The sequence below is a fragment of the Lissotriton helveticus genome, chromosome 1_1 (assembly GCF_964261635.1).
Source record: "Lissotriton helveticus chromosome 1_1, aLisHel1.1, whole genome shotgun sequence".
In the NCBI taxonomy this organism is placed as follows: Eukaryota; Metazoa; Chordata; class Amphibia; order Caudata; family Salamandridae; genus Lissotriton; species Lissotriton helveticus.
In genome coordinates this window covers 1,363,247,915-1,363,262,940 of record NC_136057.1, presented here as the reverse complement: position 1 = coordinate 1,363,262,940, position 15,026 = coordinate 1,363,247,915, and the positions used below count along the sequence as shown (strand labels likewise).

The 15,026-nt window shown below is 47.2% G+C and overlaps 1 long non-coding RNA gene across 1 annotated transcript in view; it reads left to right on the top strand.

Moving 5' to 3' along the window:
- Window positions 1-14,404, top strand: part of LOC144772969 (uncharacterized) — a 99,483-nt gene extending 85,079 nt beyond the window's left edge. The window contains exon 3 of the long non-coding RNA XR_013599887.1: window positions 14,202-14,404. This is a non-coding gene — a long non-coding RNA (uncharacterized LOC144772969). The remainder of the gene's footprint in view (window positions 1-14,201) is intronic.
- The last annotated feature ends 622 nt before the right edge of the window (window positions 14,405-15,026 follow it).

Genomic DNA, 15,026 nt, shown 5'->3' with positions numbered 1-15,026 from the left:
AACCCTCTGCAGCGAACCCAAGTATTATGGTGTTCACTCTCTTCAAGTGAGTCTCCAAGTCATCATCTGTTAAGTAAATGTCATCGACATAAGATAATGCTTCATCATCATATAGTTGTAGTAATTCTGTTACTCTTGCTGAGAATACCCCCGGGCTGTTCTTGTACCCCTGGGCTAACCGACAGAATTGTTTTTGAGTGCCATTTATTGAGAATGCAGTTAAATATCTGCTCTCTGGTGCTAGGTTTTGACAAAATAATCCATTAGAGATGTCTAAGGTTGTTTTGTATCTTTTGCGCACTATGTTATTCATTAGTGCAGCACTATGTGAGTTTTGCACTGCAAAAGTTTTGCAACATGTGTTAAGGTGTCGGTAATCCAAAACTAGACGATATGAATTGTCTGGTTTGGAGACCGGAAACAAAGGGTTGTTCATTTGTGAGGTGCAAGTTTCAATCACCCCCTGGTATTCTAGCTGATCTAGTATTTCGTTTACCTATTTTTTAGCTTCTTGCTTAATTGGGTACTGCCTTTGTGCAGCAGGTTGTGACATTGTGACATCCCATTGATGTCTGGATGTGGTGTGTATCCGGCTAGGACCGGCCACGTTGCTCCTGGTCTTCCTAAAGGACCGAGCCTGGTGATGTGATTATTATGTTTTAGGGCGCCATCAAATAAGAGCAAATGCTCTTGAAATTTGAGTGGTACTTCCACCTCCTCGAAAGGAGTGTACTCATTAGGAGGTTCCTCTATTTTGTAATAGTGGAAGTACTTTGTTACAGCATTTGCTGCTGGAAAGTTTATCCATGAATAGTATACCTCTGTCTGCCGATATTCGTGTGCCTCAATTACGAATATGACTGTGCCACCTCTTGGTGTCAGTCCATTTTCTATAAGTTTTAGGGTTATATATCTCCTTTTGATGACCGGGATGAGTATTATATCCTGGTCTGCATCTAGTGCTGCAGCATCAGCTGCTGCGAGTTCAGCTGCTAATCTAACTGCCTCTCTTTCTTCTTCATTGTCTGACATTTTACTGTCCTGAAGGTTATTATGTTTGTTTGCAGATCAGGTTTCGTATGGAAACAAAGATTAGATGCACAATATTTTGGAACAGTGTATCCTTCAACGTTGACTATACCGAGAACCATACATAGGAGTTCCCTCCTGCGAGGTCTGGCGGATATTACCTTTCACCCACTCCAGACGTCTTTGGAGTATTATGGGAAAAGGGGTCTGAGTGAGAAAGCACGACTGAGTTACTCTAAATGTCTTACGTTAGTTTTATCGCCCTTTCCAAACGCGTTGGGCGCCATGTAGTGTAGTTCCTATCATCCCAATAGGCTCTGCGCATTGGAATAATACCTACAGCAGTAATGGCCTAGACCAGACGTTAACTAGGTCTACTACTGTCGATACTAGACTTAAAGTTTTGGGTTTGCCAGCTTAGCTCAGAGTTCACTAGAAACTTTCTCGAATGTTCAGGTAGGACTTAACTTCCCTGATTAGACAAGAAGGGATTTAGTTTCTGACAACCATAGAACATGACAACTTTGCTCTCCCCTAATCAAGAGTAAATCTCGAGAGTCGTGTGAACAAAAGGCAATTTATTTTACTCAGTCAATACGTGCATTCTTAGTCTCATCAGAATGTAGAGAAAAGGAAGAGACGGGCGTGTTCAATAAAAAGGTGTTATTTATTGATCAGTCTCTTTTCTCATACAAGAGAAATGGATCGATATTATTGCAATACTTATAGTTAAGTAAAGTGCATACATTAAAAGCAATAGTATAAAATAATACTGTAAAAACATTGATATGGTTTCTAAGCCATATGATGTTTAAAATGATTAAAATAGATTTACATACATATATACATTTGACTAAACGTACTCAACTGGTGTTTCTAAATACGCCTACCCCGTGTACCTGACCTAAGCCTAATACGTGGGCGGGAATAGAAAGTTACAGTTTAAGTTAAGTTTGTTTTTGCCAAGTGAATAACTAAAGAATTCTCTGTGAGGGGTTATTCAGTTCTGTACCTGGAAGTTAGGATGAATGAGGAATGGTATCTCTTTCTCTGCTCTCGATATTCCAGGCTGCCTGCGAGGGCTACCCGGAAGCGCCGGTGCTGGATTCTCGGCAGGAGAAAGCAGCGCGTCTCGTTCTCAGCGCGTCAGAAAGGCGGGGCTGTTGCCAGCGGGGTCTGCTCTGCTCTGCTCTGGGCTTCGGCAAGTATGGCTGCTCCGTCTCGTCACCACGCGTGTGTTTGCATAGGGCAAGATCGGTAATATTTATACCTTTAAGGTGCCGAGATTGACGTAAGGATGGACATAGATACGTCAATAAAGATGTCATACGACTTGCTCGTTAGCACATTCTTTTGCTGAAGTTCTCGGTGAAATCAAAACAATGGCCGCACGGTTTTGCAGGTTGTCATAGGTTTGATTTGTTATGAGAACTCCGTATGCCTTATCAGGGGCTGGAGGAATATCGCTTGTCTAATTAGATCGCAAGCGTTATGACCTAATCAGATAACACGTTCCTGTGCCGTAGTGTGACTGCGTCAGATAACGGTATCTGCATCATGGGGGTTTTCCTTGCCTCATGGGCTGACTGCTAGTTAACTTGTTGGTTAGTTTAACCAGAATAGGGTCAGGAATAGGGGGATCGGTTCAGAACCTATAGGAATACATGACACTCCATCTCTCATAAGTATAAAGATGGAAAAAGAGGTAAATAACCTGACTTTCAGAAAGAAAATATTCTTATTTCTGCAGCACATTCAAAAAGGCAAGTTGACAGACTGGAGCTGGTCTTTATCGTTAGGATGACATTGCTTTCATACTCCTTAGTCCATGAGATAATAGGCTCACTTGCACACTGTTCACCTCGCACTTCTGGCCTTCAGCCTTACCACTGCATGGCGAACCGAATTGTGCCCATCACTAAAGTTTAAGAATGAACACATCTTCTGAAATATGAAGACAATGCAGAGCGTGTATCCTGGAGTACTGAGTGCCGCTTTCCACATTAAACTCTTTGTACCTTATTGCATAATGTGCCGTGGTTTCAAGAGCTCGTACGCTCCCCACACGCCAGAGGTCAGGCTACTTGTACAGTACGGGCACTACACGGATTGCTAACCGCTGACTGAACCTCAGTTGAGGCGCCCATAAACTGAGCTCTGCCCATGCGCCCTAGACGGGACATCCGCCACACGCGCACAACTCTGCCAAAATATGACATTTCCGGCAGGTACAGAGACACCTCTCCCAAAGCATCATCATCCTAGTGCTATTTATGTCCTGAATACACATAAACACAACTGTCAGAGCACTTCAGAACGAAATGAAAGAAGGAAAAGCTGTGGGGTAAGCTACAGGGCTCGCTGTCCCAGCTACTCCATGGATTAACTGTCAGATCACCATCATCAGGAACGAGCCTCCACCCAGACCTGTCCATCTCTCTGATAACTAAATAAGTTATGGTTGGAAAACGAAGGAAATTACATAACTATATGAAAGATTTTTCATATTTTGCAGCACATTACAGAATGGCAGTTGACAGGCTGATGCTGGTCTTTGTCGTTCGGATGCCATTGCTTTCTTACTTCGTAGTCTATAGGAAAATTAGGCTTAAAATTGCACACTATTCACCTCGCAATTCTAGCCTCCGCCATACCACAGCTTAGAGGACCGAATTGTGCCCATCACAATCAGCTTAAGAATGAACGCAACTTCTAAATTTCTAGGGAGCCTGTCCGCCCTAGGTAGTATTTACATGGGAATTACCCTAGGGAGCCTTGTCGATCCCCAGGGGGACCCGGCAGCGGAAGCCCACACCAGCATGTTAGCTGCCGTTAGCCGGCCTCTCCAACTAACATAACAGAGAGAAAGACATGTTAAAACAATGCAGAGCGTGATACCTGGAGTACAGGGATGCCGCTTATCTCGTTAGTCTCTTTGTAATTTAGCTGCCTCAAAGATGCCGTGGATTCAAGGGCTCCTACGCTGTGCAAGCCTATGTAGACCAGCTGACAAATTCGGTCAGGGAGGAGATCTCAAAGCCCAGGAAAGGGTGCAGCTGAGTACGGGCCACCCTGACTACTATTCATGAAGGGCAACAGGCAGGGCCATCACTGCCCCCCACACGACAGAGGCTCGATTACCGGTCAGTACTCCATACCTAAAAAGTTCCTCGAACGCTCCCATGCGCTCAGAGGGTGGCAACAAGACTGCACAGACATATCTAGCCAAATAAAGCCAACGGCTGGCAAGGGGGACCCCCTGTCCTACAAGCCAGACAGTGTTATGCCTGAAATTGAAAGACTGTTCCACGCACCAGGAGCCACCAACCTGAAACTAGAGTGCCGGTGCACTTACTGCTGGAATAGCAGTGACGGGCCCTGCCGCACATAAGTAAGTTCGGGCAGGCTTTCTCACCCAGTGAGGTTAAAAGTTATCAAGAGACAAGTGGGTACCCCGCAACGCTAGGCGGGGAAAAGGAAGGGCCCCCTCCCCCTAAATGGCACAGGTGGGCTTCTATTCATGAATGGTGTACTTGTGCAATTTATTGTGCCCCGGCATTAAACCCCAGCAACATGACGGGGAAGACAATAGCAGAGCCTAGCCATGCAAAGCTTGAACACAAATAGACAGGCAGTACATCGTGGCATAGCACTCCTACAAGCCCTAACAGGGCTGCAACCCATAGCCCGCTAGTACCTATGCTAAGGAAAATAGCCAACTGTATACACGTACTACCCTCTAGTACCTGTCAAAAGGACATGCCCCAAGAACTGCCGGGCGGTCATCTCTTATCTTGCCCTAGTTAGAGGCTCCCAGGACCTGCTGCCCAAGTGACCCTAGGTGTGAAACCAACTATTCCCCGGATCGCTTGCAGCCGCAAAATAGCTAGCCCTCCGCCAGCGAGTGTGGCATGGGCATGCCTGAATCTGGTGAAGACTGGCAGGCATGAATTTGCAGTGCTTATGCTATACCATGCCCTACATACACATGCCTGAGATAGTATAGCAAGGAGCCTGCTAAACTTGGGAACCAGTTTGCTGTCTCTTACACTGTATGCTTCCCGGACTTGCACAAATGCGACCACTGCTAGTGCTGTGAAAGACAGTCTGCCTGTAATGCAGCCTCGTACCTCTATTTGTACTTTGACTCTAGAACCTGCCCACATGTCACTATCTCCTTCTGAAAAGCACTTTACCTCCTGCTTGTAATATTTGGTCGTGCATGTCACTATGTTCCATGTAACGTAGCGTATGCTATAAGAAGGTGTTCAATGGTGCTCCCAAATAACCGTTCTGTTCAAAGAACGCGCCTGACGCCTGTCGTTAACTGCTGCGGCAACGACTAAAATACAAGAAGATGCAGCGACAATAATGACAAAACTGGGGGCTAGCCTAGCGTGCCGCATGCTTGTGGAATCTCTGACATTACAGCCGCAAACATGGGCTGGTAATATTGAAAACGCTAGCATAGACGCCCAGAGGACACCCCGCCAGAATTGCTGCACAAGTGTCATACCTATAAGTCCCGACTAATGGCTTAATGAGTGGCAGTGTGCTGATAAAAGATCACTCAGCCGCAACCATGCGCTGCGCAAATATTGAATGGTGAGTTCGGGAGGTACCCCAGCGCCCTGCCCCCCTTGATGCCAATACAAATTCTCAGCAATGCGGTGGGGCCAGCAATGCCCCCCACGCCACCAAGGCCAAAACTGCTTGTCAGGTACGAAAACTAGAATGTGCAAAGTACCTACTCGTAAGGGTAGGGTGAGGCAAACACATGCCTACCTCCAGCGCCATGGTCAATAGTGTGGAACGTGTCATGCAACTACGACGACTTTTCAACTGCTATTTTGAAACACATAGTGCTTGCGTCCACCACAGCTTACGAAATTAGTTCTAGTGGAAACTTTCTGACATGTAATGCACTTATACCTCTACATGTACAAAGAAGCATATGTAACTTGCCCATAAGTCACATATCCACTTGTAATGGCAAGTTAGCTATACCCTGAAACATTTGCCCACGTATGTCACTTATCTACCTGCAACTAGGTTAGCTATGTAAGGTGTACACAAACCACAATAGCAGGGCATAGTTTGTGTAAGTAGAAACGCTTCCACTCGCCTCCTGTTCCTAAGCAAGTCTGGCTGTTTCTATCTATTCTCGAATTATGTAGACCAAAGTCACTGAATGCAACTGGTTCTATGTGATGCGCTTTGACACCTACGGGCAATGTTTGCGCTATATAAAACACAATTAAATAAACGTGGCTGCAGCTCCTGCCCGGCAGCAAGAGGGAAGCAGTAAACATGGCTTGTATTAAATGAACTGGTTCTCCTATGCAGCGCTCTAACACCCGCCTGTGCTTGGTACTCTTGTGTAACATACACACGCCACTCTTCACTTGTGACACAGCTTTGCAATTTATTCCATTGTAAATTTCTCCTCCTGTGACGTTACTGTTCCTATTGTAAAGCGCTCTGACGCCTTCAGGTAAAGTCCGCGCTATATAAAGGCATACATAAAACTATAAATAAACGGCTGAGGGGTAGCTAGTGATGTTAACCGGAGGCACCACAATAGAATGCAATGTCTGTGCTTCCAGCCGAGGGAGCACCAAGCCGTAGCGAAAAGCGGAGAGCCTAATCGAAAAACCTTGCCGCACGGATGACCACACCGCTCAGGGAGACCCTTCCTCCGGCCTCCACCCCTCGCTGGGCCACACTGCCAGGCCTGCTCGACGGCCCGGGACAAAGTGCAGGGGCAGAAGGCGCACCGAGGAAAGCGCCGGGGACATCCGAGTTGCTCCCTGGCTCCGGGAGACATCAGCGCAGGCGAGATGCCACCCCTCCGCAAAACCCCGCCCCCAGCTCTCCGCAAAACCGGTCCCAGCAAGGGGGGTGCCAGGGACCCAAGGCCTGCCCACGAGACCCGGCTGAGAGGGGGGGGGAAGCTGTCCCGACCCGACGGCACCGTCTCAGACCCCAGGAAGGGGGGGGAGCGGGGACCCCGAAAAGCTGCACACAGGCAGGCTGCGAATAAAGCCCCCTGAAACTTGCCTAACCCCTACTGCCAGGGCGAGCTAGGGTCACGGCGGTTGAGCGGGGACCCCGAAAAGCTGCACACAAGAAGGCTGCGAATAAAGCCCCCTGAAACTTGCCTAACCCCTACTGCCAGGGCGAGCTAGGGTCACGGCGGTTAGACTAAAAGGCGTAACTTGACCAATGGATTTGGACGCTGATCTTGGAGTACCTATAAGGTGACCATTGTAGAACCGACAGACCCGCGCAATTCACTATACTGTCGAACACGGACAAAAGGTGTATGCCCAGTGACACCGGCATCGTGCCTCTGCCGGTATTTGAGCAACTGGAATAGACCAGGTCCATGACACGAGCGGCCGGCCACGGAAGGAGGCCTACAGAGGGGGTTGGGCAAGGGAAACCAGCGACCGCCAGGTACGAGCGCCCCACCTAAACTACTAATTAATGCTATGCATTAGTGGGCACCTCAGCCTATAAATGCGATAAATGCTGCTTCGAACACGGCCCGGATTCCATAAACTCGGGCGTCATCAAAATCTCTCTTGGTCCCGGCCCTAAATGAACCGGTCCACTTAACTCAGGGGTGGTGAAAACTTCGCTCCTAGCTTAAACCTCAACATGACTGATAAGCCCCAATGTAACTCCTGCCGGGACACAACTACTACCAAAGCTCCTACCCACGACAAATCCACAGGTAGCCCGGCAAGAACAAATTAACGACTTATCTTCTGGAACAGACGGATACAAAAGGAATCATGTCAGCCCTAAAACACAATGCCCTAAATCTGAAGGCGCGACGGCAATACGTGCTTTGTCCTCCACCTTCGAAGCACACAAGGAGAGCAACGAGGACGATCATGCTCAGACGCTTTGCTGACCTACCACAAGGCAAATTCCATAACCCACAGGGATACACAAGTCTGCAACAAAGGTTACTATGCCCCCACAGCCATGCCCCGGGACTCATTAAAACACCGACGCCAGACCCAGGACACGAGGCGTGTCCGGCGGGGCAAGTATCCAAGGCTCAACACCTTACCTCGCTGTGCACCACCGTAACCCGTGAGCCACCAATTGACGCTGGGAGCGCCCCAGTAACCTGGACTCACCGTACAAACACCGACACAGCTCGACAAACGGCGCGACGCGGCACCACAAAGGAGACCCGTGGAGCAAAATGTGTGTACCCACGACAAAGTCACCACGAGGAGTCCGGTGCGGCAAAGAGGCAGAAAAGATGGCGAGGGGGGCTTAAGTACCCCTCGCCCTGCCTGCCGCACCGGACGTGCCCACTTAGCTCCTCCTCACTCCCCTCGGGACACCTCCTGCCCGGGGGAGGAAAAGATACCAGCGAGGGGCGGGGTACGCCCTCTGTGTCTAGGGTGCCGCCCTCTTGATGGCCCCTGCGAGGCCTCGGGCTGCCGCATACCTTCGGTGCAACAACATCAACTGTTGCATGGCTAAACACTTATAAGGGCCCAAAAAGCCAAACCTATTGGCTATGCCAATGCTTGTTTAATTATTTTTCAAAAAAATTGGGAAGGGGGCCGAGTGGCCACCCTCCCGAGCCTAATTTCGCCCCGGGGACCAGTCGTTTCTTCTTTAAAAAAAAGTATTTCTTTGAAGGGGGGCCGCAGGGCCCCCCTCCTCAGGCCACTTCTGGCCCCTGGGACCCCACCCCCTGGGGCGGCCTTTACTTTAAATATATATATATTTTTCACATGGGAGGGGGGCAGCATGGCCTGCCTCCCAGGCCACTTCTGGCCCAGGGGATCATCTATCTGTCCTGACTATCTATGTTGGAGGTGTAGTACACAAGCAATAGCGAACTAGGCAGCCGCCATTTTTGAACGGGTATAATTGCATATATATGCAGAAGACTTTATATACTAACATTCGCCGATCGTAGTCAGGGAAAAATGTCATGCAGATATTGTGATTAGGGATTTCATTATCTACAGAGATATTCAACCTTTGTTGCAAAATAGAGAACAGCTAGGGCTCAGCCTGGCATTGTTTGTGATCCCTATGAGTTTGATTAAAAGACAAGAGTTTGTCTATTACGGCAGAGACAAGAGACCCGGATCTACAGGGTGCACGGTATGTAATGCTCCTGATGCAGGAGAGATAACCTGACTTGGAAGTACTCCCAGACAATCGGTGTATGGCTATTCAGAGGGTAATTGTTTACCCAAGCCAAGAGAGATAACTCGGTTGGTGAGTAGACTGTTAAGTAAAGAAATCGTCCGATTAACTCAGAAGAGGGGAATTAAGAGATAATGCTTATATAATCAAGCCCTGATGATATATGTCAGCTTGAATTCCCTAGTCTGAATCGTCCACCTGCATAGAATATTTTTAAGAGTATCAGAGAAGGACAGAAGATAACTTTATATTTATGGGCCAATAATGTTACCTAACCTATAAATTGAGTGATATGTTAGTTTGTATAGGTATAAGACCTATCCTTCATTATCATGATTGATATATTAAGGACATTCATTAATTCACAGCATTTTAAAGTCTCAAAGCCAGTGATGCCTCATGTTCTTTGTTAAGTCCCTTCGCCTCGGTTTTGAGACGAAAGATGAGGGCACTTTCTTCCATACGTAGTCTGTGTCCGGATTTCCACCTCTTTTGTGTTGTTTCAATTTTCTGAGGCCGATGAAAGTGAATCTTCGTTGGTGTTGATGATGAGTTTCAAAGTGTTCAACCAGGGGTTGTCTTATCATGATGTCCGTTTTGTGAATATTACGGTAGTGTTCTTGAATGCGAACCTTGAGTGGCCTGGTTGTGCTGCCTATATAGTGTTTATCAGAAGGACAGGTGATAAGGTAGATCACGTTAGAGCTTTCACAATTGATGAAGTCTCGTATTTTGAGGAAATGACCATTGATTGTATGGAGCAATGGGAACATGTGTAGAACCCAAGTGGTTTTTGCAGAAAAGTCGAGGGTTGTTGTCTTGGTTCAAATAAAGATGGGCAAAGGGTCTCCTTGAGATTCTTGCTCCTGGAGAAACTAATTTGAGGGTATTCTTGCAGTGCATCTTTTACGGTTGGGTTTTCTGTTAGGAGATTCCAGTGTTTTTTGAGTATTTTACATACATATTGTTGTCCTTTATTGTATTCAGTTAGGAACCGAATGATTGGTTTCTGGTTTGTTAGACGGTTAGACTGAAGCACAGTTTTGCGGTCTGTTTGTGCTAGTCGGTTCTGTGCTTTCCGGAGTTGTTGTGGTTTATTTCCTCTCTGCAGTAATCTCTCAGTTATTTCCCCCGAATTTTTGGTATATTCTGCTTCTGAGCTACAGTTGGTTCTAGCTCGTCGATATTCTCCATATGGGATGTTGACAATTGTGTGACATGCATGACTGGTGGCACATGCCCACAAAGGCCATAACGCATGCATGCTCCAACAGGATGAAATGACTGGCAGCAGCAGCCAGGTCATTGTGCATTTGTTTTGCTGATGCTGCACAGCATCAGCAAAAATCATTGGCATGTTGAATAGTCTACAAGTTGAGATCGGTTGATATTTAGATGCTTATTTCTTTTGCTTTTAAGACATATTCTTGATCTCTTGTTCTTGGCTGCTTATTTTGCCTCCCTTTTAGGTCAAAGCTTACTAGACAGTTGCGCTAACAACATCTTGGGGACATTCAGAAAGCTTTCCTGGTTATGCATTCCGACCATTGCTTACCATTGGCTTTGTGGTTTGTAACTCGCGTTTGCTTGGTTTCTATTTGCTGGCTCGATTTGTTTTAGGCTGTCCAGCTTGAGTTTGGCCCTATCGTTGCCCAAACTCTATTTACTGTATTTTTCAACCAGTACATGATTTCTGTAAACAGGCCTTTAAATTGTGTTCTTATCTTGTCACACTTGCTATGCATTCCGTGGGGACGTCAAATGTAAAGCTCTGTCTTCTAGGGAGCTTGGTGTTTACTCTTCTTTCTCCGACTTCAAAGTAGATGTTGTCTTTGTTCCTCCGACTTTCTTGCAATGTAACCAAAAGCATCAGCCAATCACAGCAAAAGGTGAGTCTCTTTAAAAAAAGAAGGTCCGGGCATGTTGTGGCGTAGCCTGGATGTACCCATTCGCGCTTGTGAACACTGGCTTTGTGAAAACTGTTTTTGTTTTCCCCTCAAACTCAACCGCTGCAAAGGTACCAAAAAGTTCGATTTGAATTAAACTGTACATAGGAGAAAAATGTAGGTGTTACGCGGGACCACAGTAGGAGATCAGCAGTCAACACAATAATGAATATGACAGTTGACTGAAGTGTAGTGTGGTTTACGTGACCACATACTTTGTTTTATTTCGAGGTTTTTCGAATTGAACAACAAAGAACTCAACTGAGAAAGTTAAATATTTTGAAGTACATATGAAGGAAAAGGAGAAACAAAAAATCGCAACACAATCACATCCAATAGCTTTAAAAGGAAATGTATTCAATAATGAAAGAAAATGTGCATGAAAACAGACGTTGATTAAAAGGCTCAATAACTATACTGTCTTCCATTTATATCCTCAATTCGTTATTAAGGGATACCTACGCAGGCATTGTCGGAAGCCTATATCTTTCCCAAACTAAAAGACAGCCAGTTGTAGAAAAAAATCGGCGTTATGCGCACGCGAAGCAGCAGCTGTGTTTGCTCTTTTTGGAAGCACATACTTGTGCTTGTGGCGCGCTCCTGCGCGCTCCCGCAAGGTGTATGCCGCCACAAGCACGAGTATGTGCTTCCAAAAAGAGCAAACAACGGCTAAAGGTCTCCTATGCAGCGCATGCACGCTATGTAGGCGAGACCTATAAAGGACCGAAGAGCTGTGATGAAAGAGAAAGAAGAGGACGACAACTGCTTTGGCCCCTGCCCTACTGGCCTGTCCCAACTTTGACCTGCTACAAGCGAATCCCTGGGGTGTCCAGCAGCCAACAGCCATCCAGAACCCGGAGGACCTGCCCTGTCTTCACCAAACAGACTCTGTCTCCTATGAGCAGTGGATTTGGTCCAACCAAAAACTCCAACACAGACAGCGGATTCGGCCGAATCTATTGTTCTGCACCACTCTGCACCCGACGCCCACGGCCCGAGTTCGAGTGGCCCAACACCATAAGGAGGTCTCCCCAGCGAGCCTGACCTGGGATCAGGTGATCTCGGCCTGCCTCGACCTTCTACCCGACGTCTGCAGCCTCAACCTGAGGGGCCCCCCACTCCGCGACTGGAGCTGGTAAGGAAACCCGATGCCCAAAGACCCCCCGACACCCCATGGCATGGGTGGCCCAACCAATGGTGTCCAGGGATCCCCCAGCAAACCAACTTACCTCTCTTGCCGGTGGTCACCCTCAGGAAACCGCCTTGACTGAGCCTGCAGCATTTCTTTCGACTCAGAGATCTCCCTTGGAAACAACAGGACTCCCGTCGACTTTTTGGCACCCTGGCAACTGGAACCTGGATTTTCCAGAGGTTGCACACCCTTTTGGGCCCCTCCCAGTGGATCTTTTCACCTCTTGCATGGATCACCAGCTTCCCATGTTTTTCAGTTGGAAGCCGGACCCTCTGGCGGCCGCCACGGACGCCTTCCTTCAGGACTGGTTGACGAAGGTGGGTTACGCCTTTCCTCCATTCGCCATGATGGTGCACCTCCCAGCTCAGGTCCGCAGGCAGCAAGTTAAGGTGGAGTTGATCACGCCTTATTGGAGATCGCAAGTATGGTTTCCAGTTCTTCCGGACCTTTCCTGGGATTCTCCGATTCTTCTACCCCGAGATCGGATGATTCTCCACGATCCCCAGGGGGAGCCTCATCCCCTGATCCTGCAGAGTCAGATGGCCCGGCAGATTTCCAGAAACGTTGCAGACTCTGGGGCATATCAGGAGAAACTCAAACATCCTGGCAGCAGCATGGGCAGATGGCACAAACAATCGATACAGATCAGCTTGGTCCAGATGGGTGGGTTGGTGCCTTGGGGGGAATGAGGATCCCGTGGGGTGCGAGGTGGTCCACATTTTGAACTTCCTAGCCTCTCTGGCTTCAGAGGGTTTGGCATACTGCATGATTAATTCTTATAGTCAATCTCAGCGGGCCATGACCCGGTAAGGGTAACACGATAGGCAAACATCCGTTTGTCTGCAAACTGATGAGAGGCATTTGCTTATCCCTGCCTCCTCTGACTAAATATTCTAAGTTGTGGGATGTCAACAAAGTGTTATCTCTTTTTAAGTCCTGGCAACCGTATAAGTACCTATCCCGCAAGGAGCTATCGGTGAAGTTGGCCATGCTTCTATGCCTGGTCTCTTGTCGGAGAGTCACTGATGTGAGAGCCCTGGACCTTCCCGGTCGTGTTTTTACTCCTCCAGGGGTCACCTTCCATATTTCCCGGCGCACGAAGTCGGACTCCAGGGTGATCACATGCCCAGCTTTTGATAGGCACCCTAAACTGTGTGTTGTGCATTGCCTGAAGGCTCATGAGAGTATGACGGACGAACATCGCCCCATTGGAGAGAACCAGTTACTGATATCTCTTAGGAAACCTTTTCAAGACTGTCTCTTCTCCCACCATAGTAAGATGGATCAGATGGGTTATGCAGGAAGCAGGCATTGGCATTTCGCACTTCAGTGCTCACTTGGTCAGAGGAGCAATGGACTTCAAGGCCTTTTTTCTTGGGGCACGCCTTGAAGATATTATCAATGCCACAGATTGGTCCTCAGACTCCATGTTTAAAAGCTTCTATTTCATACCAGTCGAGAACATTGTTTCCCTGGTGGTGGACAAGCTTTAATGGGCATAATCCTCACCTCCGGTCCTGCCATAGAATGAAAAATGTCCTAGTAGACACAATTCAAAGTTCCAATTCTATGAAGGGCACGGAGGCAAGGATTATTCCCACCCAGAGTTTCCAGAGGATTCAATCCTCACCCACCCTCGGCCATAGATCAGCACTCCGTATGGTATAAGTATGAGTCAGTGTTTATCCTCTCGTAAAGTGTTGTATTTAATCAGACAGTAGTTTGCACTTCAACTTGGCATGTGGTTGTTTCCTAATATTATAATCTTCCTTATGTGCTATGTTCCTTCTGTAAGCTTTGGTGTTAAGTTACGATTCATCCCTGTATCCTTTGGCTTCTTGTAGGATCCGAGCCTGCTAAAACGGACTATCTGATTTCGACGAAGGCCGGATGATCACATTCAAGAAAGAGGAGGTATCCCAGCAGCCCCAGACCCTTCAGGACGTGTGCAGCTGCCTATTGATTGACCTCTATGATTGACCTTTCGCGGTGTTCCATGGGAAAGCAAGTTTTTTCTGTTAAATTTGTATACTGCTGGTGATTGGAAATAAAGAGAGTAGAGCATGATCCTCGCCTCCGCTTTCTTAATAGAATTGAAACTTTCCTTTGTGTCATAAAGGAAATTCTAAACCAGTGTCAAGTAGTAGTCTCCAAGTGTTGAGTATACAATGCAGAAGATTGGTGTATATGTAGGGAGGGCACTCGCTCTTGCACTTTGTCGAAATAAATATGGATTGCTGGCACTGGAACTAGTGATGTGGCTTCTTTGGTGTTTGATATTGTACTAAACATCGAATTCTGGAGTGGAGGTCTACGCCTGCTGAAAACCGCTACGTTTGGCGGTCAGGACTCTTCTTTTAATGTATATATATATATATATATATGATTCCACAAAAACGCCCACAAGCTTAGAGGAGCACACTCGGTTTGCCTCCCATCCGGGACTTCAGAATCAGCCTGCTGCAATATTATGGATTATAAAGCCTGACGCGTTTCGAGGAAAACCTCTTTTTCAAAGGCTGCTTTTTATATGTCTCTCTTTCAGAGGCTGCTTCATGTGAAAGAAAAAGGCGCAAAGATTGCTCTCTTCGTTTCCTTGCTTTTATTGGTGGCTGGTCCATTGGTGATTCCAGCTGATTAACATACCAACAGCATTCTGGGACTTCTAG